The sequence below is a fragment of the Equus caballus genome, chromosome 12 (assembly GCF_041296265.1).
Source record: "Equus caballus isolate H_3958 breed thoroughbred chromosome 12, TB-T2T, whole genome shotgun sequence".
In the NCBI taxonomy this organism is placed as follows: domain Eukaryota; kingdom Metazoa; phylum Chordata; class Mammalia; order Perissodactyla; family Equidae; genus Equus; species Equus caballus.
In genome coordinates this window covers 8,769,782-8,796,481 of record NC_091695.1, presented here as the reverse complement: position 1 = coordinate 8,796,481, position 26,700 = coordinate 8,769,782, and the positions used below count along the sequence as shown (strand labels likewise).

General features: G+C 36.6%; 1 protein-coding gene across 3 annotated transcripts in view; it reads right to left on the bottom strand.

Moving 5' to 3' along the window:
- The window catches only part of HSD17B12 (hydroxysteroid 17-beta dehydrogenase 12), a 263,951-nt gene that overhangs the window by 167,593 nt on the left and 69,658 nt on the right, over nt 1-26,700 (bottom strand). For all 3 annotated transcript variants that reach the window (XM_070229332.1, XM_070229333.1, XM_070229331.1), the window contains 2 exons: nt 12,242-12,342; nt 9,886-9,956 (listed from right to left, as the gene is read on the bottom strand). The gene's annotated coding sequence lies outside the window, so the exon portion shown is untranslated. The remainder of the gene's footprint in view (nt 1-9,885; nt 9,957-12,241; nt 12,343-26,700) is intronic.

Genomic DNA, 26,700 nt, shown 5'->3' with positions numbered 1-26,700 from the left:
CATCTTCCTCTATTTTATATGTGGGATGCCTGCCACACCATGGCTTGATAAGTGGCGCTTAGGTCCACACCCAGGATCCCAACCAGTGAACTCCAGGCCGCTGAAGCAGGAATGTGTGAACTTGACTGCCGCACCACGAGGCTGGCCCCCCTACTTTTTGTGTCTTATCTAAGAAATCTTTGCATTACTGAAGATCACAAAGATTTCTAGAGGCTTTGTATTTCTATATAAACTTTAGCCTGTTGAATTCTATTTTTAGCAAAAAGCCCGCTGGTATTTTGATTGGGATTTCTTTGGATTCATAGATCCATTTGAGAAGAGGTGAAATCTTAATATTGAGCCTTCCAATGCATGAATCTGGTGTCTCTCTCATTATTTAGGTATTCTTTAGTTTCTCTCAGCAGTATTTTGTAGTTTTAGTGTACAGGTCCCGTACATACTTTTAAAAATATATCCCTAAGTATTTCATGTTTAGTGGTGCTATTTAAATGGTTTTGTATTCTTAATTTCAACTTACAAATGTTTGTTGCTATGACATGAGCATTTTAAAGGCTCTTGGTAAATACCGTCCTTTATGAAGGTCACAGCAATTTACATATCCAACAAACATGAGAATGCCTGTTTGACCACACTTGTAAGTACTGATTTCATTCCAATATTTTTTTCCAAGTGTGCTGATCTAAAAAATAGTTCTATCCTTTCAATTTGCTTTCTTCGATTATTGGAGAATTCTAATTTTCCCTTCTTGGGGGAGGGAGTATTGTTGGACCTCATGCACAGAAAGTTTGATCACACCATCATCATTAGCCTTTCAGATTAGTTTCTTTTACCTCATTCCCCACTCCTATTCTCTCCTTCTCCCTCTGTGGGCAAATTTTTTCTTGTCCTTAGGAAACCATGCCAACGTGTCTGACATGTTTTTGAATATTTTCTTGCAAGACATTTTTGTGTCCATGTGTTTTAAATTTACACAAATGGTATTGTTAAACAGATCCCATTGTTTCTTACTTTTGCTTAACACTGTATTTTTAAGATATATGTGGGGGATATATGGAGTCCTTTGCTTCTATCTAATGCATAGCATTATATGTGTGCCTCCACCATACTTTACCTGTCCCCCTGGTGATTAAGAACCCCAGGTTGGCTCTGAGCTTCTGCCACCAAAAGCAATGATCAACATCCTCATATTTGTTCCTTTAGATACCTGTGTAAGACTTTGTGAGGACGTATACTTAGAAACAATTTATTATCTCTATTCATTTAACTAAATCCTGCCGTACTGCTCTCCAGAACGCTTCCACCACTTTACCCTCTCGGCACCAGTGTCTGAGCGCACTATCCCCACACCCCCATCAACACTTGACATTATCCATCTTTCTAACTGTTGTCAGACTACTGGGTATAAAGAGAGATTTCACTGTGCCTTTAATCGGAACCTCTCTGATTACTAACGAGTTTGAGCATCTCTTTCTGTTGTTAGCCTGTTCGGAACCTTCCTGCCTTTTTCTACTGGGCTCTTGTTTTTGCGGATGATGTGGGCATTCTTTGTTGTATTGTAGATACGAGTCCTTGTCAGATTTCGACATGCAAATATCTTCTCCTATACTACCATCTATTATAAATTAAATGTTTTCTCAGTATTTTTTTCCAGTTATCTATTGATACATAACAAAGCACCCCAAATCTCTGAAGCTTAAAACAAACCATTTTATTTTGCTCATGATTTTATGAGTCAGAAATCGGGAAGGGCTCCACTGAGCAGTTCCTCGGATTTTCATAGCAACAGTCAGGGTAGCTGGGGCTGAGGACCCATTTCCAAAACGGCTTCTTCACTTACAGGTCTGGTTTCTTGGTGCTCCTTGGCTGCTACACGTCATGTCTTATCCTCCAGGGCCTCTCGGAGGGCTTCTTATAACATAGTGATTTCCGGGGCATTGTGTGTTTTACAACAGTGGCCGGCTTCCAAGAGGCAGGAAGCAGGAGTTGTCAGGCAAGGTAAGAGCAACACCGGCGACTGGCACAGCATCACTTCAACCATGTTTTCTCGGTCTGAGCAGTCAAAGAACCCACACAGACTCAAGGAAGTGGAGAGTTGCCACCTTTTGATGACAGAATGACACCGCACTGCAGAAGCGCATGTGAGCTGGGAGACCCTGCTGTGGCCAGCTTTGAAAACCACAATCTGCCACATTATTCACTGACATTTATATTTTTTTCTTCTGTGAATTGTCAAACATGGCTTAGCCCTTCAATCCTCTCCTACTGATTTATAAAAACTCTTTAGATTGCATGTCTCCAACCTTTTGCATTTATGAAAATTGTTTTTTCCAAGTTTTCCTCCTCAGGTAGACTATATAAGTCAGTTTCATTTACTTTACTATTAGTTTCCTTTTTAAAATCTTTTGTTAGGAAGAAAAAATTACTTAAATCTATGTATCTCAAAAAAATTATGTAAGATTTTATCAAGGAACAAGCCATTTCACAAATATCTTAAACTTAACCCCAGTATATGATAAAACCAAATTCTATAATAAAAAAAATAACAAATGGTACAAAAGTTTAAAATCACTGATGTCTTCATCTTAATTCTCCAATACAATGGGCCTTTTTTCCCCTCATAAACTGTACATAGTGTATACCTCCGGTTAATACTAAAATAAAAAGGAACGAATTGGCCACTCTTCTAATATAACTTCCTTGAAAATATGGTTCCCATTCCTTTGAAAAAACTTTAAAAGCAATTTAAAATCCAGAAACGTATTTATTTCAGAGTTAAGAAAACAAACTATGAAGGCCAGTTTACAAGTAATTTCTTAGGTTAGTAAACATACAGACAACTGCTTTCTTCTATTCTTTCACATGAATTCAAGGATTTCTTCTTATATTGTCTTTAAAAACTTTCACAAATATGTATTTCATGAGAGTGCCAGGCAAGAAGTAACACTATCTTCAAGTAAAACTTGTCTGAAAATGACAAGTCATGTGTCTCTTCCTTAACTAAGACTGTTAGTAACAGAAAAGGAAACTAAAGCCACATCCTGGATTGTTTTACAGGCTAAACTGTGGCGCTCTGTGCTGAGGTTTACAGACGTCATTAACTCACCTTTTCCCAGAATACAGAAATATAACATGCACAGCATTTAAATTATAAAAATGTAACATAAGAATGCTTTATTAAAATAACGTCCTTATTATGAATATTTTAGATAAAAATGGTCTCTAAAAGTTGAAGCAGATAATGTGGAAAAGAAATTCCAAAATCAACAAAAATGTCATTTAAGTTCTAGAACCACGCAGGCACATGGAGGGACCAAGCTGAATAAAAAGAAAAATAAGGAAGGCAGAGGACAAAGCAAAATGATCTCTCAAGGTCTTTTTTTTTTTTTTTTTTGAGGAAGATCAGCCCTGAGCTAACTACTGCCAATCCTCCTCTTTTTGCTGAGGAAGACTGGCCCTGAGCTAACATCCACGCCCATCTTCCTCTATTTTATATGTGGGACGACTACCACGGCATGGCTTGCCGAGCGGTGCCATGTCCGCACCTGTGATCCGAGCTGGCAAACCCCGTGCCACCAAAGCGGAACATGCGAACTTAACTGCTGTGCCATCGAGCCAGCCCCTCTCAAGGTCTTTTGAAGCTTTAAGATATAGAGAGAATCCTTTAAGGGCAGGATATATGCAAACGATTTTTTTTTCTTTCCAACAGAAATGAATTAGCATCTTTTAATCTATATACAGTATTTTGAAGTCTCTGTTGGTTTATTGTGTCTTACCCATAAAAATCACACAATTAATACACTGACTTCAAAAAATAAGGCCCAGCAGAGCAGAGAGAATGTATTCTGTGCTAGAAGTATATGTAAGAAGAATCAGAAAATTCATCAACAGGCAGTGAAAATTTTAAATACCTTCCCTCTTTCTCCCAGAAACCTTATTACCCTCCAGGAAGATGGAGGTGAGGGATGTTTAAGAGTACTGACATCTAAAAACGAATGTATTAAACTTAAGGAAACAAAATACACACACAAGTGCACAAAGTACAATCAATAATTCTTCCTCCTCAAATAACGTGAATGAAAACTCAGGGCCAAATTCTGAATGGGTGATGTGTTGTATTTGCAGTTTTCCCACTCAAAAATGTTTACAGATGCAGACATGCATTCATACGAAATGCTTACTTTCAGCAACGTGTACAGGGAAACAAAGTTAGAAAAGACTGGAGTAAAGGCCTCAAACAGATACTCCTACCCAACCCCCAAGTGTTTCCAAATTTTGGCTACAATCTCAAATGAAAACTTTAAGGAAGTTTGTTTCTTTTTTGAATGAACATTAGACCAAAGGCTTTCATTTATAACACCTAGGCCAAGAAAGTTACCCTTTGGCGTTATGTCTCATTGAAAGGAGTTACATCAAAACCATGCACTGCCTAAGTTTCAAAAAGACAGCTTTTGACACATCTATCCAATATGTATACACAACCTTAGGAATCATCTGCTTCAGAAGGGAGTGGATCTTAACAGATTTTTTTTCTGAAACTATAACTGACTAGGTATTACAAAAAAAATATTTCACAGCAGCAGCAGAATTGAAGTGATGGCGGTGGAAAGCAGAGCACAAAATATGTAAAGGCCTCGGGGATTACATGTTAGAATTCCTAGGTGTAAAACCTCACCCTTTCGTCGAGAGAAGCGTCTACTCATAGACGTCCAGAAGGGTTCTTTGCAAAGGCACAGATAAATTTCTCTCTAAATTTATCAAAGTTAGTACCCGTCCAGTCTCAAAGCACCCTCTAATGAACTGTTCTGCTTAACTCAAGTGGGAGGTAACTTGGCAATTAAAAATTTACGCATCTTCTTTCAAAGCAAATTGTGGTTGTGGCTGGTTTTGAATGATTCTGAATGGTTCCACAGATCTACAAATTCCAGTTTTCCTAAGATACAAAACCAACTCAGCAGTCTTCTACCATATCACCAAACAATAACAAACAGGGACAACACGGAGCATTTGAAAATAAGTTTCCCAAGCTTTTTTCAATTGGCAAGTTAGTTAATATTCTAAGACACATCGGGGTCAGGTCAGAGGGAAGGAAATAATTTCCTGAGACCTAACTAGCAAGCCAACATTATGAGTCTATGAATCTATACCGGAAAATTACATTCAATTGAAACACGCACACACACATCCATCCAGCTTTGGTCCTTTCTCTACCAATACTATATTCTCGAGTACTAAACAAACTCAGATAAGAGAATTATGAAAACTCGCTTCATCACAAAGCACCAAAGGGCTTTTTAATGATATAGGGAAGCGGTCCAAAGCAATGACAAACAGGTTTTATACACTCTAAAATACCAAGAAAAAAATGGAATACAATTTTTTTCACTCTCTCTATAAATCATTTCTGTCATGTGGCCTGCCCCTAAAACTAAAAATCGTTTGCTGATTTCCAAAACCATTGTACCTTATTTCAAATCCCCTACTTCACCAAACTCCAGTGAAAAAATGCTCTAGACATCAGTTCTATTGGGGGGGGGGGGGGGAGAGTTTTAAATATTACCTGAGAAACGGCTTTTCATGCCCAGTTACACTTTGAATTACAAAGCCAACAGCCAGGCTGTGAAATAAGGCAGAATTTATGGAGCAGTACATGGTGGCAGAAACGGTGACGTGCAGGTTTGCGCTCGCAGGTGAGACAAGTACTGACCGGCCTGTCAATCTGGTGTTATCTTGAGATTCTGACACATGCGGTTAGCATGTCAGTACACAGTGTCCCCCACTTTGCCACATGTTGAGAAAGGACCCAGTAACAAGTAAGATCAAAGTGTCTCCACAAACAGAGGGACTCTGTGAGCCATGAGCAAAGTAACACAGCTAAAAGCAAACCTGATCGCCATCAAGGTACCCCAACAACTTCACAGCACCAGAGCAGCTCAGAGGGCTCACTCTCTAGAACCAAAGTACTTGTGACGCTAGCATGTTTTAAATTCATTTTTGCACACAATACCTTTCTACAAACAACCGACAAGCGCAAAACAGTCTTCTAGAGACTCTAACGACTTAAAAACACATCCAAGTTAACAGAGAAGCATTTCACAACTAGGAACTGCCTAACACAGCCCCTCAGCATTAGCAAACAAGGGCAAAGTTCACCACGTGCAAGAGAAAGCGAAATACACATGCACGGAGACGCTCAGAACCCATGCAATTTCTCACACCTCAAACAAGACAGACCCCACCCAGGTTAGTGCTGTCCACATCTTCCAAATTCCCAGCTTTTGCATAGTCTCACCAGACCCAAGAAAGCGGGCCCAACCGAACCCCAAATAGGGTCGTGAACATCAACGACTTGTCCGACACAGTCGAGCGCTGCCAGAAAAGGGGGAGGGGTGCAGGACACAAACCACAACAAAATAAAGCACATCCTCGAAGGCTCAGGCGCTGGCCACCCAGGCATTTCGAAGGCAGACCGCCAGACGGCCAGGGTCCGGCAGGCTGGAGCCCCTCAAAGAGCCCGGAGCCGCCAGAGGCCCCCTGGCCAATCTAGCGACAGCAGGCCCCAATATTAACCCGCCAGACCGCTCCCCCACCTCCCAAGCACACAATTAACAGGCCCTCGGCAACTTGGGGGCTGCTGGTGCCCTTTTGACGGTATAAAGAGCCCCCAAGCCGTCCGGAACGGCAGAAACCCCCAACTCCTGCCTCGGCGGCGGCCATGACAGCAAGAAAGCCGACTTTTACGACAACTCCCACAATGCCCGCGGCCTACAACTCCCAGAGTGCACCGGGCTGCGCCGCGGTTAACCCTGTCGTGGCGCCGGAGCTCGCGAACCCTGCTCCTCGCCTCCTCCCAACACCCAATTGTTGCACCAACTTTCACCCTCACAATTCGACACTAACTTTGGGAATTCTGGCTAGCGGTTACAGTTATGCTATCTCGGCTCCTTTCTTTACCCCACAAACAACCTCAACTGCCTAGAAAATTATGCCTGACAGAGTACTGTTTGTTATCTTCAGAGTACTCCTCACATGGCCAAATGTTTATCATGTAAGGGGTACACTGAGCCTCAATTGATCTTCCTCTTCGCCTTTATAATTTTCTGGCATTTTTCTAAATTATGATAGCCCAGAGACTTTGGTAGTGAACATTATTAATTTAAAATCTGTTTTCTAAGTTCTGAGAATCAGCAAGAAAGACTTCCTATAACTGACCCCAGAGTCCCTAAATCTCTCTACCTTATAAGACAAAATTTCCCAAATGTATTGACTCAGAAAATTTACGCAACTCTAAATAAATCCTAATAAGAAAAATCAGTTATGGGCAATATATCTTTTCAATTTCAAGTTAATTTTTTTAAGGGAAAACCCTATTGTGCCAACATACTTTGCTTTCCCTTTTTTTATTGATAGATAATCAGAAATAGCATATCCTGCTGCTTTATTCTTTTCTGACATTAAAATATCAGCAAACAACAAGTAAAGAAACATTTTAATATAATCTGAAAATAAACTAATAGTTTATTCTTTCAAAAAAATGCACAATCACATATTTTACTCACGAAAGAACTACGTCAAGGTCTTTGTCATTTTAATTAAAAAGAACGTTTAAACTACATTTCTTTTAAATACATTGCCCATCATTTCAGTAAAGATGAAAATCACATTTAGAGATCATTGTATCATCTATAGAAGTTTAATGTCTAAGATGTACTTACACAAATGTAACCTGCTCAGACGTGTAACTGACAGACAGACAAAATCATTGTTTGGTATTTGATGCGTGCATGAAAACAACACCTAGAATTCTCCCGAAGTACCTGCTGGTTTTCTCACACCCAAATATACGATGAAATCTACACAATGTCTGATTTTTCCACAGAAACATTTGCTATTTGAAAGGGCGCTCAAAATATATCATGAATTTCAAATCACAAGGCTCAGAAATCCTAATACACACACAAAACCTCAAAACCTTGTTGGAAAGATACATCTTCAGCAAAAGTCTACACCATTCTATTTTAAACGTGTCCCTTAATATTACATTTAGCTTATTAGTAAATTTTTGGATCCAGTAAACTATAACGAGAAAATACTTCTCCATCATTTATTTTTTCATTCATGTTACAGTATGTAGTTTAATTAAAAATTAAAATAAATGCTATATATCAAGACATAAAAAATTACATATACATTTTGAATTTTAGTTTATTATACTATTTTAGCTTCTGTATTTTTCTAATTTTCACTTAACACTTTAGTTAGAATTTAGCTGGGAGAAGTTGCATTGTTTTCCCTCTATTTTTTAATAGCTGCCAGACCATAAAAATTTAATGCGTATTTTATGAATTATTCTCCTGATGTTAAAATGTATGATTCATAAGAAAGAGTCAAAAATAAGTCAGAAATGAAATTGATCTCCTCGTATATTTATTACATGCTTACAGCTCTCTTCTCAGTGCTATGAGATTATATTTTCCATTAGGAAGTTAGTCATTTTTTTCTTTCCTTTTATTCTTCAAAATACAAGATTTAAAAATCAATATATAAAGGACTTTATTTAAAGATTACATTAGAAATAATTTTATACATTTTTTCAGATTACCATAATTCTTCTTTTAAAGATAACTTAGAAGTTTACTATATCCTAATTAAGTAATTTAAGTAAGTCTTAACCTATATACTTAATATTAATATCAACATATTTATAAGGAGAAAACAAATTTATTCTAGAAATGAATTTTTCAAATTCATACCAAAAAATTTAGTATTTTTCTCCCCCATTTTTAGATTCTATTTTACTCCATGAAGTTTTATGTATATTTCTTAAAATCCTAAACCTTTAATACTATGATTTTTAAAAATATTCATATATAACTGTATTAATGTATTTAAAATGAGGAGAAATCTTGTTTACTCTTGAAACTATATGCTAATAGAGGACAAACATTGCAATCTATTTCTTTTCCCAAATGGGGTGTTGGTGACAAAGCCAGACTGTACAAATTTGCATATCTTACATCAGATTCTATGTATAATTTCGGTAACTATTTCTTTCATTCTTTTAACTTTATAAAATACGTAAAAGCATCTCTAAATGTTTGTTTAGATGTTTTAATTGCATTTTTAGTTTATCTGCTTTAAAACCTCTGATTTTCATATATATAGTTCATACTGTTCATGTAAGTAAACTGCATTAATAGAAACACTGTCAAAAATAAAATGAGTTGCTAATATTGTAATATGCTCAAAAAGTTAGTCTGTCTATTCTTTTCTTACATTACCGGTATGACACAAAGAAAAACTGAAAAGACGTCACACACAAAGGACAGGTTCTTGCCTGATTAAACAAATTGTTTATATTTACATTATGATCCTACAAAGCAATATTTTCCTAGCATGTGATTATGTCCCGTAATTTAAGCTTCTCTACTACTGCCCAAATCTTAATTAACTTTAATCCACTGGCCTGCTTTTAAAGCAGTGACCAGTCTTTCAAATTTATCAAAATAGTCTATTTTTTATTATCACGTACATTTACATTTATGTTTAGGAATATTTTAGTTGTCGAAAAAAATCTTTAGTTTCTGATTTTGCTAAATATAATTTTAATTTTGTTATGTCTTAAATACTTAGAAAATATGGATGATAAGAATTGTACTATCATGTCAGTCTATTAGAAAGTGCAAAAAAAGGGTCTTTTTTTTCCCCAACACATTGATCTTTCTAAATGAAAATTTTCCAACTAATTTGTTTTATTTAACTTAAAAATCTGTCTTTCTCTCATCTTCATAATGTTTTATACGAGTTAAGATAAGCAAAGCTTAAGTACGTCTAATTGAAATGCTCTCTTTTCAACAGATGAGTAAACAATAGAAAACTTTTGCTTACCTAAAGATGAAAAGTTTCACCTTTAAAAGGATCTCACAGATTCTTCAGGAGATAAACCTTCTGGCATTTTCCTATAAAAATGAAAAAGATACAGGTTAATGATTATAATCACTTCTACTCTCTGAAAAATCAATAATGGGATGATGGATATTTGAATTTTTTGAGTCCTAATTTTAGACAGCAAGGCTTAAATATAATTAAATTAAATCAATGATGCCAATTAAAAAATAATTCTGTTTTAAATTTTATTGCAGAACCATAATAAAATCGTAGTTTCTTATACTTAGTTCCACATTTTATTCTGCCATTGACGTATCTTGTGGGTCTTATTTATGACTCAATACTTTTAATATTCTTTCAATGTAATTAAGTCATTAACTCTCCTTATCTGTTTTTAGATGTTTTCTAATACGTAATAATACCTGTTTTATACATAGTTTCTATAGCCTAAATTTCAAATAAACAAGTAAAAGAAAAAAAAAATCCAAACTCTAAACTTTCTAGCTTTCAAAAGGCTTTTTCTAGCTTCAAATTAATTTCTCCAAAAACACATATTTAAAACACTATGTACTCTAAGATGGAAATATTAAATACCCAAGGCAGAGTAAGATTTAGGCTGAATTTTTAAAAACAATTATCTTGCTTCTCCTTCTCCTTTCTGCTCCTAATTTTCTCTCCATTTTAATGCAGGTTTACATTCATTAGCTCACATGCCTTCTCTCCAAAGAAAAATTATTTTCTGCTTGGACAATTTTCAGATTCCTTACATTTTCACTTAATTTCACATAAGCATCTACTATTTCGAACTCTGGAAGGGGGAAATTAGTATTAATTATGCTGCTTCTCCCCCCAGTTTCTTTTCCTAGACCTGTTTTCTAATTCCTCCCTCGGTATGATTCCACCAGACCCCACTTAGCGTTTTTTTTTTTTAGCATATCAAGATTTGTCTAACATTTCTTTGCCCAACATGTGAGGGCATATTCTGATTTTGTTTTTGTGTTCTGATGCATAGATCACAGTTGGGCTCGTGTTACCTCTCCTGACTCCAACCCTAAACAAACTAGGGCCTTGTGACCTTTCATTCCCCAGACCCCAGCAATGTCCTGTTCCTCACCAGGACATCCCATTTGGGATTCCACACGGATGAATAAAGTTGGCGAGCACAGGTGAGTTAGAAGGCCCAGAAATAATGCCAACCACAGGTGTCACTTTCGCATCACGGAAAGTCTCTTGCTCATACGTCACCTGATGCTTTAGAGCAATATAGAACTTAAAAAAATTCCTATGCACAAGCACTACCAAATTCCTTTTCCTTAAGTCACTCTTGGCTACTTGTGATTTCCTAAGGCTTTCTTTCAAAGGAGTGACCTTTGTGGTACAATTTTACAAACGCAAAGCGGAGGGTAGTGGACTTGGCCACGCAGGGGCCCGACCAATTTCTAGGGCAGAAGCAACATTTCTGCTAGGTGTCCACCCAGACTAAAAGCTTGAGTTCGGCCTTTCATTTTGCTTTGTCATACACTCCTTAGAGATTGGAGGTACACATACGATTGTGCTGTGCCTCAGTTTCTCATCTCTAACTTGATTCCATCCCTCAATGCAACAAGATGATGCTACAGTGGGAGCTGCCAGGGGAGACAGAATCAAAGGCAAAAAGAAGAGAGAAAGACTTAAACTAATAAAGCATTTATTCCTCAGCTCTACCCATTTTCCCGAAGCCGTTGTCCTAACGATGGAGGTGGACTGTGGTATTGGGCTAGGTTGAGGGGTACAATATGGAGAGCCTCTAACAGCCCCCAAATCCTACAACACTGCAGACAATAATATGGTCAGAAATAATGGCAATGTTTTTCTTTTTTAATTAAAAAAATGCCAAACTAAAAGCCTCTTTCTAAAATACTGACATGGTAGGTAAACGCTTTTCATAAAGAATAATACACAAGTGGGTTCGGAGCCATAAAAATCTTATCTTTGCTTCAGCCTCCACGCTGTTGGCTTCTTTCTCTCCGTGTAAACAGACACACTAGTCCTCATTCAGCAATCCAGTCCTATTGTAACTGGGGAGCAAGCACAGTGGGGAGCCTTTCCCCCCTCAGAGAACACTCCCTCCAGCCCCACCGTGGCTTGGTGAATTGTACAGCAAACTGAGCAGAGCCTTCTTAGTGTTCCGAAAGAGGATTCTTGCCCCCTCCCCTGCTCAGAACTCCACGCCAAATTAATCTGACTCATTAGTTCCTATTGAGACACTTCGTTATTTAAAAGAAAGCACGAAGCATAAACTTAGTTAAAAGTGATTTTTTTCAAAAGCCAAGATATATTTATCCTAAGCAGTAACAGATTAACATTAACTGCTTACCACTTTCAACACCAGCTGCAAATGGATTCTTCATTCGCTGGAACCATCGGCACTGCCAAACTCTCGCCCAAACTTCCTTTCCATTTTAGGAAACCAAGTTCCTAGAAATAATAGAATAAGAATTTTCCTTATCGTGGGCTTTTAAATGTTAACTACAAATCCACTCTAAGACTGTTTAGCATAAAGTTAGAGTTTTCTCTCTCTTTCCCTCCTTCTCTCTTCTACTTAATTTGGGAAAAATCGCCAGCTTCTTGACTTAGCTTTTCTACCTAGGTACCACTCAAAAACTGAAGGAACTTCCTCCCTCTTTCCCTGCATCCTGACTTGAAATCCCTCTTTAAACACACCACACATTTCCCTGGCTTCACTGTACTGCAATCCTGGCCAAATTTCACCAAACTCTATCCTCATAGAAAATGTAAAATGCAAAATGAGGGGGTTGTACAGGACCATCTCCAAGGTCCCATTTAGCCCTATCATTCTATATGTGTCTATGATGATCCAGAAAAACTGGAGTAACTGCATACAAGCACCCAAATTTGGGCCTCATTTCTATGTGTGTTGGTGCTGTCACTGTGTTTCTGTAAACTTTGTGCTGAATTACAACAGAAAACAGATTTTTCTGCTTTTCTAGGCTAACAGACCCCTCTTAGCTCTGCTTCTTCAACTTGATTCTTTTCTTTCTCTAAGAAACCATTCTGTATTACTAATAATGATAACTCCATTCTTTCCATCAAGACCATCACTACCACAGCAGCCTTTTTCTGACCTAATTGAGCATCTCTTAATAATACTGTAACACATTCTTCTAAGTAAAACAATAATGTTTACTCACCTGCTCCCTACTATCTTCATCCTCATCCTCATCCTCTGAGACCATTTACTGAGAGCTTCCTGGGTGACAGACACTGTTCTAAATACCGCACATTTAATCCAGCAACCTTATAATGCAGATTCGACTATCATCCCCATTTTATAGATGAGGAAATTGAGGCCAACAAAGGTTAAGCCGTTTGCCCAAGGTGTATTCCTAGTGAGTGAAGGATCCAAGTTTGAAAAGCACACATGTGGGGTACACAGCATGCGCCCTAAACCGTGATGCACTGCCTCTCTGATTAAATGATTTCCATGGGCCCTCCCACCTCTCACATTCTTTAATTACCCAGCACTTGCTTATGTCAGAATATCTAGTCTCCCAACTGATGAATTAGGCATAATCAGAATATTTACTTTATGGAATTGTTGTGAGAATTAAAGAAATTTAGCGTAAAGCGCTCAAAACAGTGCCTGGCGCAGAGGAAATAGTTTGAAGAAATGCCTGCGATTATTTAATGGGGAACGCCTCCATTTGCAGATGAAGACACTGATGTCTGTAGTTAGTAGAAAAACTAGGACTGGAACCCGGAAGTAATGCACCCTGCTTCTTTTTAAAAATACCGTTTATTAATGCAGTGCTAATTTCAGAGACACACAAATTTTAAGTCTTCAAAATATCTCCCGTCTTGTGTTTCTTAGTCCAGGGCTTTATCCACTGAACCACACTACTCTTGCTAAAAAGCAAATACCAAGGAATGAAGAATTCTGGGTTTCCCTGCCCTCACGCCCTAGCACACAGCTGGACTTTGCTACCAGTAAATTGACAACATCTAACCATTTTTGGAAGAGCAAGCTTACCAGAGGCTTCCCATCTATTAAAAATCACCTCCACGTTGAGTCGAGCTTTAACGTCTTTTCAAATGTTGATATTGATTTGGTGAAACATATTCCTCACCAGAGACACCCTGTACTTGAAAATTAGCCCTTTTTATATGTATTAATTGAAAAATAAATAGGTGGTCAGAAGGAATGGTCTCCTTCCCTGTATAAACAAAACTGGGGCTTGCAAGGGCTGTGTAAGCAATATTTATATTTTTCAATCAACGCGACATATTAAATGTGGTGACAGTCCATTTGGGCACACATTTGTCTACAGCAAAGAATGAAAGGACCCAAGCTCAACACAACTGAAGCTGGACTCCGCATGCCATAATTTTACAGAGAAACAATCACTATTGGAGGTATGTTTTCTTTCTGTGTCTTCATGGCAATAAATAAATAAAGACACACATTTTGTGATAAACAAATACTATACTAACATATCAAAAAAAGTATTGCATTTCTTGGCTAGAACACAGCCACCGTAGTAATACCTATTCAAAGGACAAAAGAAGCCTTTTTAAGAAGCACATTGGTCTGGTCATTCCAAAAAGGATTAAAATAAAATCATCTTGGTACTGTTTATATTTTCATAACTTATATCGTTAGCTTCAGACTTTCAGTTAGCTTATACCATGATACCGGCTACTCTGATTTCCTCTCAAGTTCTTATCCAAAAATCCAGGGTCCTCAAATTCTGTTAATTCCGTGACCTTCTTTGAGGAACATTCCACCTGGCCCTGAGGCCAGAACCCCAGACTTTTCAGCATTTAGCGCAGGCAAAGAAATAACGAGTATGTCTTTATTTTTTAATGTCTACTGTGCTTTTCTAGCAGTTTCAATTCTAGAATGTTAAATGCATTTAAAAAAAATAGTATTTTCGCACAGGATTTTCCTTTTACACTGGTTTATATGTTGCTGACCATACCCGAAGAATGAAGGCGCCACCTCAGAACACGGAATTTGCCTATCAGTCCAGAGAACTTTTGAATCTTGCTCCCTTCTTGTGCATGCACAAAAAATGCTATTTCAATAAGATTGTATTTTATTAATACATGTGATATTTTTTAACATTAAAACATTGGATCCCAAGTTGTTTTTTTATTTTTTTACTATTTATTATGGAGATTTTCAAACATAAAAAAGAAGAAAGAATATAACAAACATCCATGCATTCATCATCTCTACTTAATAATTATCAACATTTAATCACGTTTGCCTCATCTCTTATTTTTTGAGGAAGATTAACCCTGAGCTAACATCCGTGCCCATCTTCCTCTGTTTTACATGTGGGATGCCGGCCACAGCATGGCTTCTTAAGTGGCGCGTAGGTCCACACCCTGGATGCGAACCCCAGGCAGCCGAAGCGAAATGGCCAAACTTAACTGCTACACCATCGGGCAGACCCCCATCCCTCTTTTTTTTTTCTTTGCAGAAATACTTTAAAGGAAATTATAGATATCACGGCATTTCACTCCCAAAGACTTCATTTGTGCATATCTAAAAAGTAAGGACATTTTCCTACATAACCAGAATGCCATTATCACGCCTACATAATGAACAATTAATTCCCTACGACCCAGGCCACAGTCTAATTTCTCCAGTTGGAATCTAATTTCTTGATCATATCTTTAAGTCTCCATTCTGTCGTCAGTGACAGTACACATGTCTTCTTAAATGAAAGCTACCCCTAAAGTGGTTAATTCCAACCAGGTCTGCTAAGGACGCAGCACCCTCCCTGGACTGCTGCAAGCCCATTATCTGACGGACCATCAGGTTTCATCCAGCCTTGCTCTTACACCTACTGGGGACGTCATGTTAAATCAAACACGGATGAGAACAGGATAGAAGATCCGGTGGAATTTCAAATAGATATTTTCCCTCAAGAATCAGTGTGCACTGGGGAGCAAAGAGAGTGAGACGAGGAGACTACAAAACCCTAAATATAATCACATAGTTTAAAAGGGGTTGTTTTGCTTAATCATTCAGTACAGGTCTCTAGAGCTCAATCGACACAAGATGCAAAGCTGGTAATTTTCTATAGAGTCAAATTCATTGAAATGCAGAGAAAAAAATTCACTTTTCCTTCAATCATTTAGTTAACTCGGTAAAAGCGAAATTATAATAATCCACGGAGGGGTGTGTGGAATAACTAGATTTTTGGATGTCCTGGGAGTGAGGAGTACAGAGGTTCTTTGAGGGGTTGGGGGAGGAGACTGGAAGCTGACCTGACATACGGTTTAAGTCGTGCTCAGTCACGCAGACCAGGGCGACAGGTCTCACTTCTCCTTTTGTAGGGAATAATCAGAATAGAGAAAATAGGTAATTGAATTAAGATTATCATGTCTCTCCAATTCCATCTGCAAGCTGCTTGCTTTTCTAGAAATGAGAAGGGCTTCTATATATGACTCTCTCAAAAACTGGTGCAAACCAGGGAAGACGGTCAAAGGTGGTGCGGGCTCTGACACTCGCAGCCGTCCTGAGGGCAGCTCTTCCAGGCTGATCAGGGTGAGAACGTTGCTTGGGGCAGCTAACCAACATTCTTTCTCAACCTTTACCTTCTATATCTTCCCCTTTGGCCTGAATCCACAAAGCCACCTACAAATGTGTACTATTATTATTTTTAAATTGTTATTTTTATTGATTTACATATGACTGAACTCATTAAGGAAATCCAAATTTTGCTTTTTGCACTGAGGTTCAACTATGTGGGGAAAAGGTAAAGATACCTCTTCTTTGCCCTGTAACCAGAGCATATCATATTATGCTTTTCTCTGTTATTTCTTCTTTAATAAGGGAACTATGACAAAAATATGGAGTAGAAAATATTGACTGGTAGTATCAGAATTGAGTGAGGCATGCCCTTCAACACTCAGCCATATGCCACTCCCTTAAGAAGCTTGTTCTCAAAGACGTGCCAATGTGCCCACGTATACATTTACAAAAATGTATGCGTAGAAATGTTTACATTTGATGCGCTATGATAATTTATGTAGCGGAAGTCAAAGTGAACTACTTCCAAAATGGGACCAAAGGGCAGGATGGGAAACTAGAATGCAAAGACAGTCCTCATTCTCTTCCTTTGGTCACCAAAAACTTTCCAGAAAAATCGAGAGATAACGTAGTTGTTGGCCATTGCCCCTTACTACTCTTTTGCATAAAGCCTTTAAAGCAAGAAAAATGGCAAATATGCAAGAAGGAGAGAAAAGCTGAAAAGGATCTACGGTGATCTCAAAACTCGGAAATCCATCCTTGACTCTGACATTGGCTGCAGAACCACTCAAGGCACGTGCAGATGGACAGACAGGCTGTACACGCATCCTTGCTCACGTGATCATCCCTGTTGACACTTTCCTGCTCTCACTCAATGCCATATTACAAGAAACAACCTCAAAATAAACACACACAACACACTGCAGACAACTTTACACGCCCCATAGGGAAGGGATTTATCTTTCCTCTAAAGAATTCCTCTCAAATGCAGTTTATGACCTAAACAGTTCTGTATTATGCCATCCTTTACAGGCATTCCACTGTCCGAGAAACAGAATGCCAGCATCACTCACTCATCTGAGAAATACTTATTGATTACCTCTACATGCCTGGTAGTAGAAACACGGGTCTTTAAAGTTGGAAGGGTCCTCAGAGATCATCTAATTCAATTTATTTGCTCTACAGAGGGAGACAAGAGAGGTACAATGACTTACCAAGGCCATGCGGCTTGCTGAATTGTTTCTCTACTTAAATAGATGGCAAAGAGCTCAAAAGAAGGAAATGCCAGATAGTAAGCCGGGGCTGTTATAGAGAATAACTACCAAAACTAAACAATTAAGAGTTGTACTTTCTGATAAGTTTTCAGGAGAAGAAAAAGATTCTAGCCATTTGCCCCATCCCCTCCCCCCACATACACACACTTCCCACCCCCTCACACACGCATCCTGCTGTGTAATCGTCAACCAACTGCCTCCAGGCACCTTCCCCAGCCCAGGTGTCGGTTCGGAAAAGAGGGATGAGAGGGAAAGAGCAGGACACTGGCGATAGGACATCAAGACTGCCCAAGACACAGTCCAAACCCCCATTCAGAAAAATGGCTAGATCCTACAGAGTCACCTCAAACCAAATATTGATAAGGTGGCTCCTTTCTCTCAGAATCTGTAGCTCATTGCACTGTGTAGCTGCACAACACCTTAAGGCCAGAGCAGCTAAGAAGTTAATAGAGAACAATTCTTACAATGAAAGAGATGAAGGGAAAAGAAGAGAGAAAGAGAAAAAACCTATTTTTTCTTGTTCATTTAGTCTCCTGACAAGGGACCTTACTGTCTCCTGGTGTTAACTTCAATGGTCTCCTTTTAGGGAATGAGTCAAAAGGAGGCAGCTGGTGCCTTTTAGGATTGACCGTGCTCTGGACAAATTAGAAGTTGCCATTAGGAATTCTGAGGGGAAAAATTTGGAAGATGCTTTTTTTTTTTTTAAATAGTGATGTTATATCTGTTAACATGTACATTTTTTTTTTTTTTTGGTGAGGAAGATTGGTCCTGAGCTAACATCTGTTGCTAATCTTCCCCTGTTTGTTTGAGGAAGATTGTTGCTGAGCTAACATCTGTGGCAATCTTGCTCTGCTTTGTATATGGGATGCCACCACAGCACGGCTTGATGAGTGGTATGTAGGTCCACGCCCGAGATCTGAACCCGCAAACCCTAGGCCACCAAAGCGAAGCACGTGAACACAACCACTATGCCACCGGTTGGCCCTGCATGCAATTTTTAATTAACTTTCAAAAATTTCATAGTATTAAAAAAAAATCTATATTCTGGTCTCTTAAAGTAGTTGTCAATATTAATGAAAGCTTAGCAAGTAAATTGTATTTATTTCTAAAATAAAATAAAATAATGTTCATCATCATCCCAAAAGACAGGTTGTCAAGGAGAGTTAAAGATCACCTGGTCCAGTTTTCACCTTTTGTAAACAAGGAGAGTGGGATCCAGAGAGAAGTGCCTGAAGTCACACAACCCACAGGCTGAAAATCCAGGATTTCTGCCTCACGTCTATTTCTCTTTTCTGTGCCCTGGAATTTCACCTTTCCAAAATGTTTAACCACTTGTCACCTAGTTTAATACTGTAAGGAAATCTTTGCGGTAGAGTGTTATGCTCATTTTCCAGACAGAGACATTACTGTAGGAGTCTACACTAAGAGTCACAGCCAGACTCAGAAACAAAGTCGGGTCTCCCGACGCTGAGTCGGATGTTCTCCTAAATGGGGTCTGAAAATAACAGTTTCTGTTTACACAGCGTCTACATTTTTGCTTTGTATACTATGATTTTTCTTTAGTACCCCAATAAACAAACAAACAAAAATAAACACAGCCTGTTTGAATTGGAGATCAGAATACATGCAAGTAGTTACCTTGAAAAAAGAATTCCAACACAGCGTCCCCCCAACTAAACAGTCATGGAGAATGTATTGATTTGTCAATTCCCTCCTGGACCTAGCGTCAGGTTTGGCCATGGCTGGGAAGGCCAGCTCGATGGGTTTTTCTCTTTCATAGCAATCATTCAACAGAGGAAAGAAGCTGAGTCACTAGGAATTCACCAAATGAAATTGATGCTAAAGCTCACTGAGCCCGTGGCCAAGGTAGGAGGTCCTCCCGTGCAGACCTGGAGAGAAGAGACCCCTGAAGAGGGAAACGTTACCCCACGCAGACTCCACAAACTCCACGCAAGGGACCACCAAGGGCTTTGAACCTTCTGCCACCGAGCTCTTCCAGACTAAAGACACCATAATCTGTGTTAGTTAGAGTCGCTCATTTAAAGCTTAGAAGCAGAGAAAATTGAGCAAACACCAAGGCCATACCAAACTATAATAGTAGCTTTCTCAAAGTACATTTAGAGAGAAGGAACCAGACTTACCCCTGTTAGGAACAAAACTATCACAGGTGACCACAGCTTGAATACCAAAACGATATAGGACCCCATTAGAATCATTTGACACTGCTCATTTGGGAAATTGTAATATTTTAAAAATTGTTAAAGGGGGCCGGCTGGTGGCGCAGCGGTTAAGTTCGCATGTTCCACTTCTCGGTGGCCCAGGTTCGCCGGTTCAGATCCCAGATGCAGACATGGCACCACTTGGCAAGCCATGCTGTGGTAGGTATCCCACGTATAAAGTAGAGGAAGATGGGCATGGATGTTAGCTCAGGGCCAGTCTTCCTCAGCAAAAAGAGGAGGATTGGCAGTAGTTAGCTCAGGGCTAACCTTCCTCAAAAAAAAAAAAATTGTATTCTCAAGAAGTCTGGATAATTTGTTTCATGCAAGGGGATTGCAGATAGGTTTTGTCAGAATTGGCAGTTAACTAGATCTCTCCGGGTTGTGTGGACAGAGAGGAATAAAGATGTTTCTTCATTCCTTCTCCCCTTCCTACCCGGTACCCTCCAGCCCCGTTTTCCAGAGAAAAAACATGCCCAGGAAAATCCAAATCCATCAACATGGAAAAAAATCAGTAGGGATGGGATCATGTTTGGCCAAGTAACAGCTTTATATTAATTATATTAATTATAAACATAGACCCAGACATTGGGTGAAATGTGGTTATAAGATTAATGGTATAGATTATTGGTAAAGATGAGTGACGTTCTTAAACGTTAATACTGTATAGCCCATACCACTTTCGATTAAGTAGTCAAATGAAGTTGCAAAAGTCAACAATGCTTATTTGCAAACTACTTAGCTGAACCTCGGAGCTTTTTAATAAGAGCGTTTGGGATGGCTCTACCCATGACGTAATGCAGTATCAGGGTTTACTTAGAGCCGTGAATACAATACATATATAAAAACAAAAGAATATTAGAATATGCTTGCATACATTCATTCATTTCTCCTTTCTTTGGCCATGGCTATAATGCAGATTAAAAAAAAAAAAAAAAAAGGTTAAAAAAGTTAGCACAGCTCTGGAGACTAGCTCTGATCCAGGCAAATCTGTGCTAGGACACACTGTTTTTAAATCAAAGTAGCCTGTAAAATTGCTAGGGGGTGAAGTGGTCTCCTTGTCCATTTTTATCGACAATTATACTTGTGTACCATCTTCGTTCTGGGTAGCCGATTTCCTTCCCATCTGTAAATTTTAAGCCAGTGCTTATCTGAATGCCTGACGAATCTTGAGAATTAAAAATGCTTTCAAAATTCTAGTCAATAGTGACAGTGAGAGTGATCAAGGCCCGAAAGTTTGTTTTGTTGTTTTTTTGGTAACATTTGGCTAGCAAAAGAGATATAGCAAATAGTTGCCAAGCGTGAACCAATAATGATATCATTGAGAATGCTTAAACCTTTTTATTTGGGGTAAGTTTCAAATAGAAAGTTCTTCAGTAAAATGGACATGGGAAACTGATAAAAAAAGAAAGAAAATTTTTGTTGACAAGAGAAAATAAAGCTTCCCTGAGATGGGATCCAATTTCTCTGGTAATTAAAAAAAATCATTACTTTGTAATGTTTATTTTATGTGGCATGTTGCAAACATTTTAAACTGTAATTTTATATTTCTTCGTATATGGCATTTTGTAAAAAAGAAAAAATAAAGTCATGAAGACAAACGCTTCTGACCAATATTGAGAGCTTAAAAATATTATTGTTACTTACATTAAAATTAGCAAAAACAAAATCTTGCCAGTGTTTTTCAATTCTTTCTAACAATACTTTTTAAATACAGATAATTTTTTTTAAACATTAGACAAAATCAAAACTTCTTGAAGATTTATTTATCATGATCAAGATTTTAAAGGTTAGCGTTACATCAGAATTCTTCAATCAAAACCTAAAGAAAAGAAGATCATTTAGAATATCTGAAAATATATTTTAAAAAGAAACACAATCTACTTGTTAAGATTTTATTGATTTTGGCAACTCCTTAAAGAGATCGGAATATAGATTTTTTTAATGCTATGAATTTTTAAAAGTTAGTTAAAAATTATATGCTAACAGATATAATATCACTATTTTTTTAAAAAGTTTTTGAGTAGCTAGCAAATGCATAATGGTAAATAGTAATAAAACAGTAAAATGCCATTTTAGTTTTCATCTATGGCTCCTATTTAATAAGATATCATTACGCTTTTAAAAAATTTTTTATGTTAAATTATGTGATTTTATTTTAACTCAGGAACATATGTATATATATCTATATTTTCTTAAATGCAGTTCATTGTAGTCAAGTTATTTTTTTTTCAATCAAGGACTAATGCTTAAACATTTAGATAGCAAAGTCAGGAGACAACAGGGCTTATCCCTAAGATTTCTCTTGATGTTGGTATAGTTCTATACAATCACTATGTGCCAATTACTGTGCTTTTATAATGTCAATATATCTGGATAAAAACCAAAAGTCTGCACAGGGCTGTGTTGCCCGGGTGATGCCTGATACCTGAATGTTTGTAAACGTCAGGTAGCTGGAACTGTCACACAGCATTTTAGCATCCTCTGAAACCAAGCCATCCCTCTTTAACTTAAAAAACTGTAAGATTAATTAATTAAGGAACTAAAGTAAAGTAAATGCAACTAGTTAACCACAGATTTGAAGGTTCTAAACCTGTATTAAAATTTCCCTCTCTGTTGCTTCTTTCTATGGTAGTTCCTACGTTCTGTGTGATACCCTTTATTACCATTATTATTATTTTTTACCCCATAAGATGTATAATATTTATTTCTACATCAATGTAAATACTTGGTTTAGCAAGATATGATTATCAACTGTGTTCTGAGCTACATTTTGCATCAAAATTGTAATCGGCTGCAGCTGTTTCATTTAGGGCTAAGAGTTGGCAAAATGGAAAATTTAAAAAGAGTGATATTATTTTCCTTTGAAAACGTTACTTATGATACTACAAGTCTCAGTTAAAACAAAAATATTCCTTTTCCTGAAATCATTGTTTTAGGAACTTTTAAAAAATAAAATGCAAGAGAAGTTCAATATGCCATATAGTTTCTCTTTCTTGATACTGGTTCATTTATTTGCATGTAAAACCAAAAATGCATTATGTTTATATGCATTTTTAAAACCTATAAATGAATATGTGACTAGTTCTAGAATGTATATTTTATCTTTGAAATTTATAAGCAAATTGAAGTAAATAGAAGGCTTATAATTCAACTAAAAGGTACAAAAACATGAGCAATAAAATACCAAATTGCTAGTATTCAAAGCCAAATTTTGTTATTTTGTTTTGCAAATCTAAAAAGAACTTAACTAAAATAATTTTTACAATTTTATATTTAGTTAGGATAGCTTTTAGTTTTTCCCAAATGTTTTACAATGAAATTTCTATTCATTGTTTTACAAATACATATACTGCAGAATTTTTTCAATTCAATTTTTCAAAAATTTAAATTAACAAAATCTTAAGCAATTAATACTTTCTTAGTATATCCTTGCTTTTCATGGAAATAAAACTTTAATGAAATTGGCTCATCTTCCTTTCAGTATTTCAAATATTAGTATTTCAAATATCAAGAATTTAAACTGTTTTAAAAAGCATAAGAAGAGTTTTAAATGTTTACAATAATTGTAGTCCTAAGCAAAAATATTTATGAATTAAAAATAATTCATATTAAAATTCAGAAATTGCCAATGATTCCTTATGGGGAGAAAATAGAGAATTATATTGGTTCTTAACAGTATCATATGTTAACTCTTAGACCAAAATGGTTTATTTTGGTCTTTTTAACATTTTTATGAATTATTAAAGGCTCAAATATCAGGACTAAATTGACAATGAAATTCTATAGTTATTAATTTGCCTTTATCAAAATGTACCTACTTGGGAAAAATTTAAACAGTACAATTTGTAGGGTAACATTCTCTTTCTATAATTTGGTTGTTTCTTTTAAAATAGGGTTCACATAAATATGTGATAACATGTCTTGCACGCTTGCAAGATATTTATAAGATATGATTTCTAAAAGAAAACATTTTAGTCAGGTCTGCTTTTTCTTCTGACCCATAAGTCAGTTGCCAAATTGTATTTGTAATCGAAGTTTAGTTTTTCAGATTATTTTAGAATTATCTATTTTTACTTTAATTCTCAAAATACGTGAAGTTAAAAAAGTATAATTATATCATTTTAATAGTAACCAGTAGTTTAATATTTAGTGATTAAGGCCAGTATTTTCCACAGGCTTTATAAAAGCCCTATGTTAAGAGTTTAAAATATTTAATTATGCTATCTTGAAAAAAATCTTCAGACATTACAAAATTGTAATGAAAGATCCTAAAAATTAAATTTGGAGACATTTTGTTTTTTGATTATGTTTTCTTTTTCCATTTGTCAATCTATTTTCATAAAGTTTAGGCTTTTTGCAAACAGATAGCCATTTCATGTCTCATATTTGGAATCACTGTTTTGATTATACTTTTGTTTGTAGAAAAACTGTCTTTTAAATTTTGTGCGTGCCTAAACCTTTCTTTAAAGCAGCATTGGAATGACCGTGATTCTGTTGAATGAATTCCACGAGTCCACATTTGAAGAACAAGTGAGGTAAATAATTAAGCTCCCTTTAACTATTTCTGGTTTAAATATTCTGCTTCTAATTTTCTAACAGGACCTATGACAGGCCTCAGCAGTAGTAATTTCTGGCATGAATAAGTTTCAAATTTTGTTTTAATTTAAATATCTGATATATTTCAGGGACTGTTAATCTATCCAATTTTTACCCTGAAATTTGCAGCCCAGTTCAGCTTTATGTGAATATTTACTTAAAAAAAATTTTAATATATTTGTAATGGGTTTAAAAAATTTTTTTAAAACATCATCTATCTTTAGCTGACCAGATCAGTGTAATTACTTTTAAATTTATGCACCTTGATAATTTCAAAGCTTGGCTGTTACTTTAGCATCTATCAATAACTCCCCTCGTTTGCACTAGACACACAGGTCATAATTCCTTCCTTTATTTTAATTGTGTCATTCACAGGAATATACAAATACCACGTGAACAGAACCACAGGGTATCACATCCAGCTTAAGGAGTTTCTTTTCTCTTCTGTTAAATCTTGTGATCTGATCTGAAAAAGAAAGGTACCTAAAAGGTTAGTCTTGAGAAAACTTTTTTCGAGGGTAGTGGGGAGTCATTACTAATGCAATATTTGTTTATCCTCTTAAAAATAACTTTAGATTTTCTTAAAAGAGGATTTTCCAAGAGTCCTACTTTCTTTTCCTTTAAATTATACACATTTCATTGAGGTCAAATGCACAGAAAAAAAAAAGAAAGATTCATGAAATTTCTTCCCGACTCAAATCCTGTGGTCCTCTTCAGACTCTCGGGGTGAAGAGCAATTATCCGGTGAATTGATCAGTGAGGACAAATAATCCACATAATGCAGGCTCCTCAAATCTTCTTTTTTCAGTGGGAAGATTTTTTTTTTCCTTTGAATTATCTGAATAATTGCTTCAACTCTTCACTTCAATTTGCATGTCTAGACAGGAAACTAGACTGAATAAGGCTTGGAAGGACTGTGATTTTTGAAACTGCTTTTTTTTTTTGAAACTGCATTTTGAATTGTAATTCTTACTATCTCCCATGTGTAACCACACGGACTGCTGTTATCTGAGGCCTTCCGGGAATCTCGTGACATTGTAAGCAGTCATTATCCAGAAATACATATGTATGTTTTAAAACTTACCAGGATCTGTTTTACTCTTTCTCTTTTAAAAGCCCACCACAGATCTTCTTAATTTGGCACTTATATTCAGGAAAATATGAATTACCTCCCCTCCCACCCAGTTTTCACGAACAAATGAAAGTGTTTTACCTCTGGATACAAAAAAACCAAGTCTTTATTTGTGGCTTTTTACATACATTGCCGAATGATTACTTAAAGGTAACTCTTTTTAGAAAAGAAAACTGGACGCAGAAATGATTTACTTTGTTAAACATAAGATTTGTTCAATTACATTTTGCTAAAACTCTTTTTTAAAAAAAGTTATTGATCATTTCATAAGACAAAAAACTGGGCTACTTTAAAAAAAAATTATGTTGTTTGAGGAACATGTAAAAAAAAAAAAAAACAACCTAAAGCTTGATTCATCATTTCTTCAAATGGCTAATGGCGGACTGGAAAGAGTTAAAAATGTGATGGAATGAGGGTGTTTAAAACGTACAAACTTCCAGTTATAAGATAAATAAATACCGGGTTATAATGCACAACACGATGCCCATAGTTGACATTGCTGTATGTATATTTGAAAGTTGGTAACAAAGTAAATCCTAAAAGTTCCCATTACAAGGGAAAAAAAATTTTTTGTAACTATATGAGGTGATGGATGTTCACTAGATTTATTGTGGTGATCATTTTGCAATATATGTAGTCAAATAAAAAAGAAAAAAGAAAAATAAATAAAAGGAAAAAACATGATTGAATCAGGAGCTCTAATAAATGTTAGCTTATTGCTGCAACAATTACTATTGCCATATTGATAAAGAAAGACCTCGTATGGAATCCTTCATTTTCAGCCATTTTTAATCACTCTTCCTCCAGATTAAAAGCTAGAAAGTAAAGCTTTAGCATTAGATCCAAAAACCGTACACCTCTTTGAATTTTGTTAATTAATTGGGCTTAAAACATTACTTGAGCACCATTATATTTCCTCGTTGTTATTGTTGAGACCCACAAAATGGCGGCTGGAAACACGCTCTTTGGCATCACAAATGGGTCCTGTTCAAGTTGAGCTAATCAAAAAAAAAATTCAAAACAAAAACCATTTTCATCATAAATGTAGTA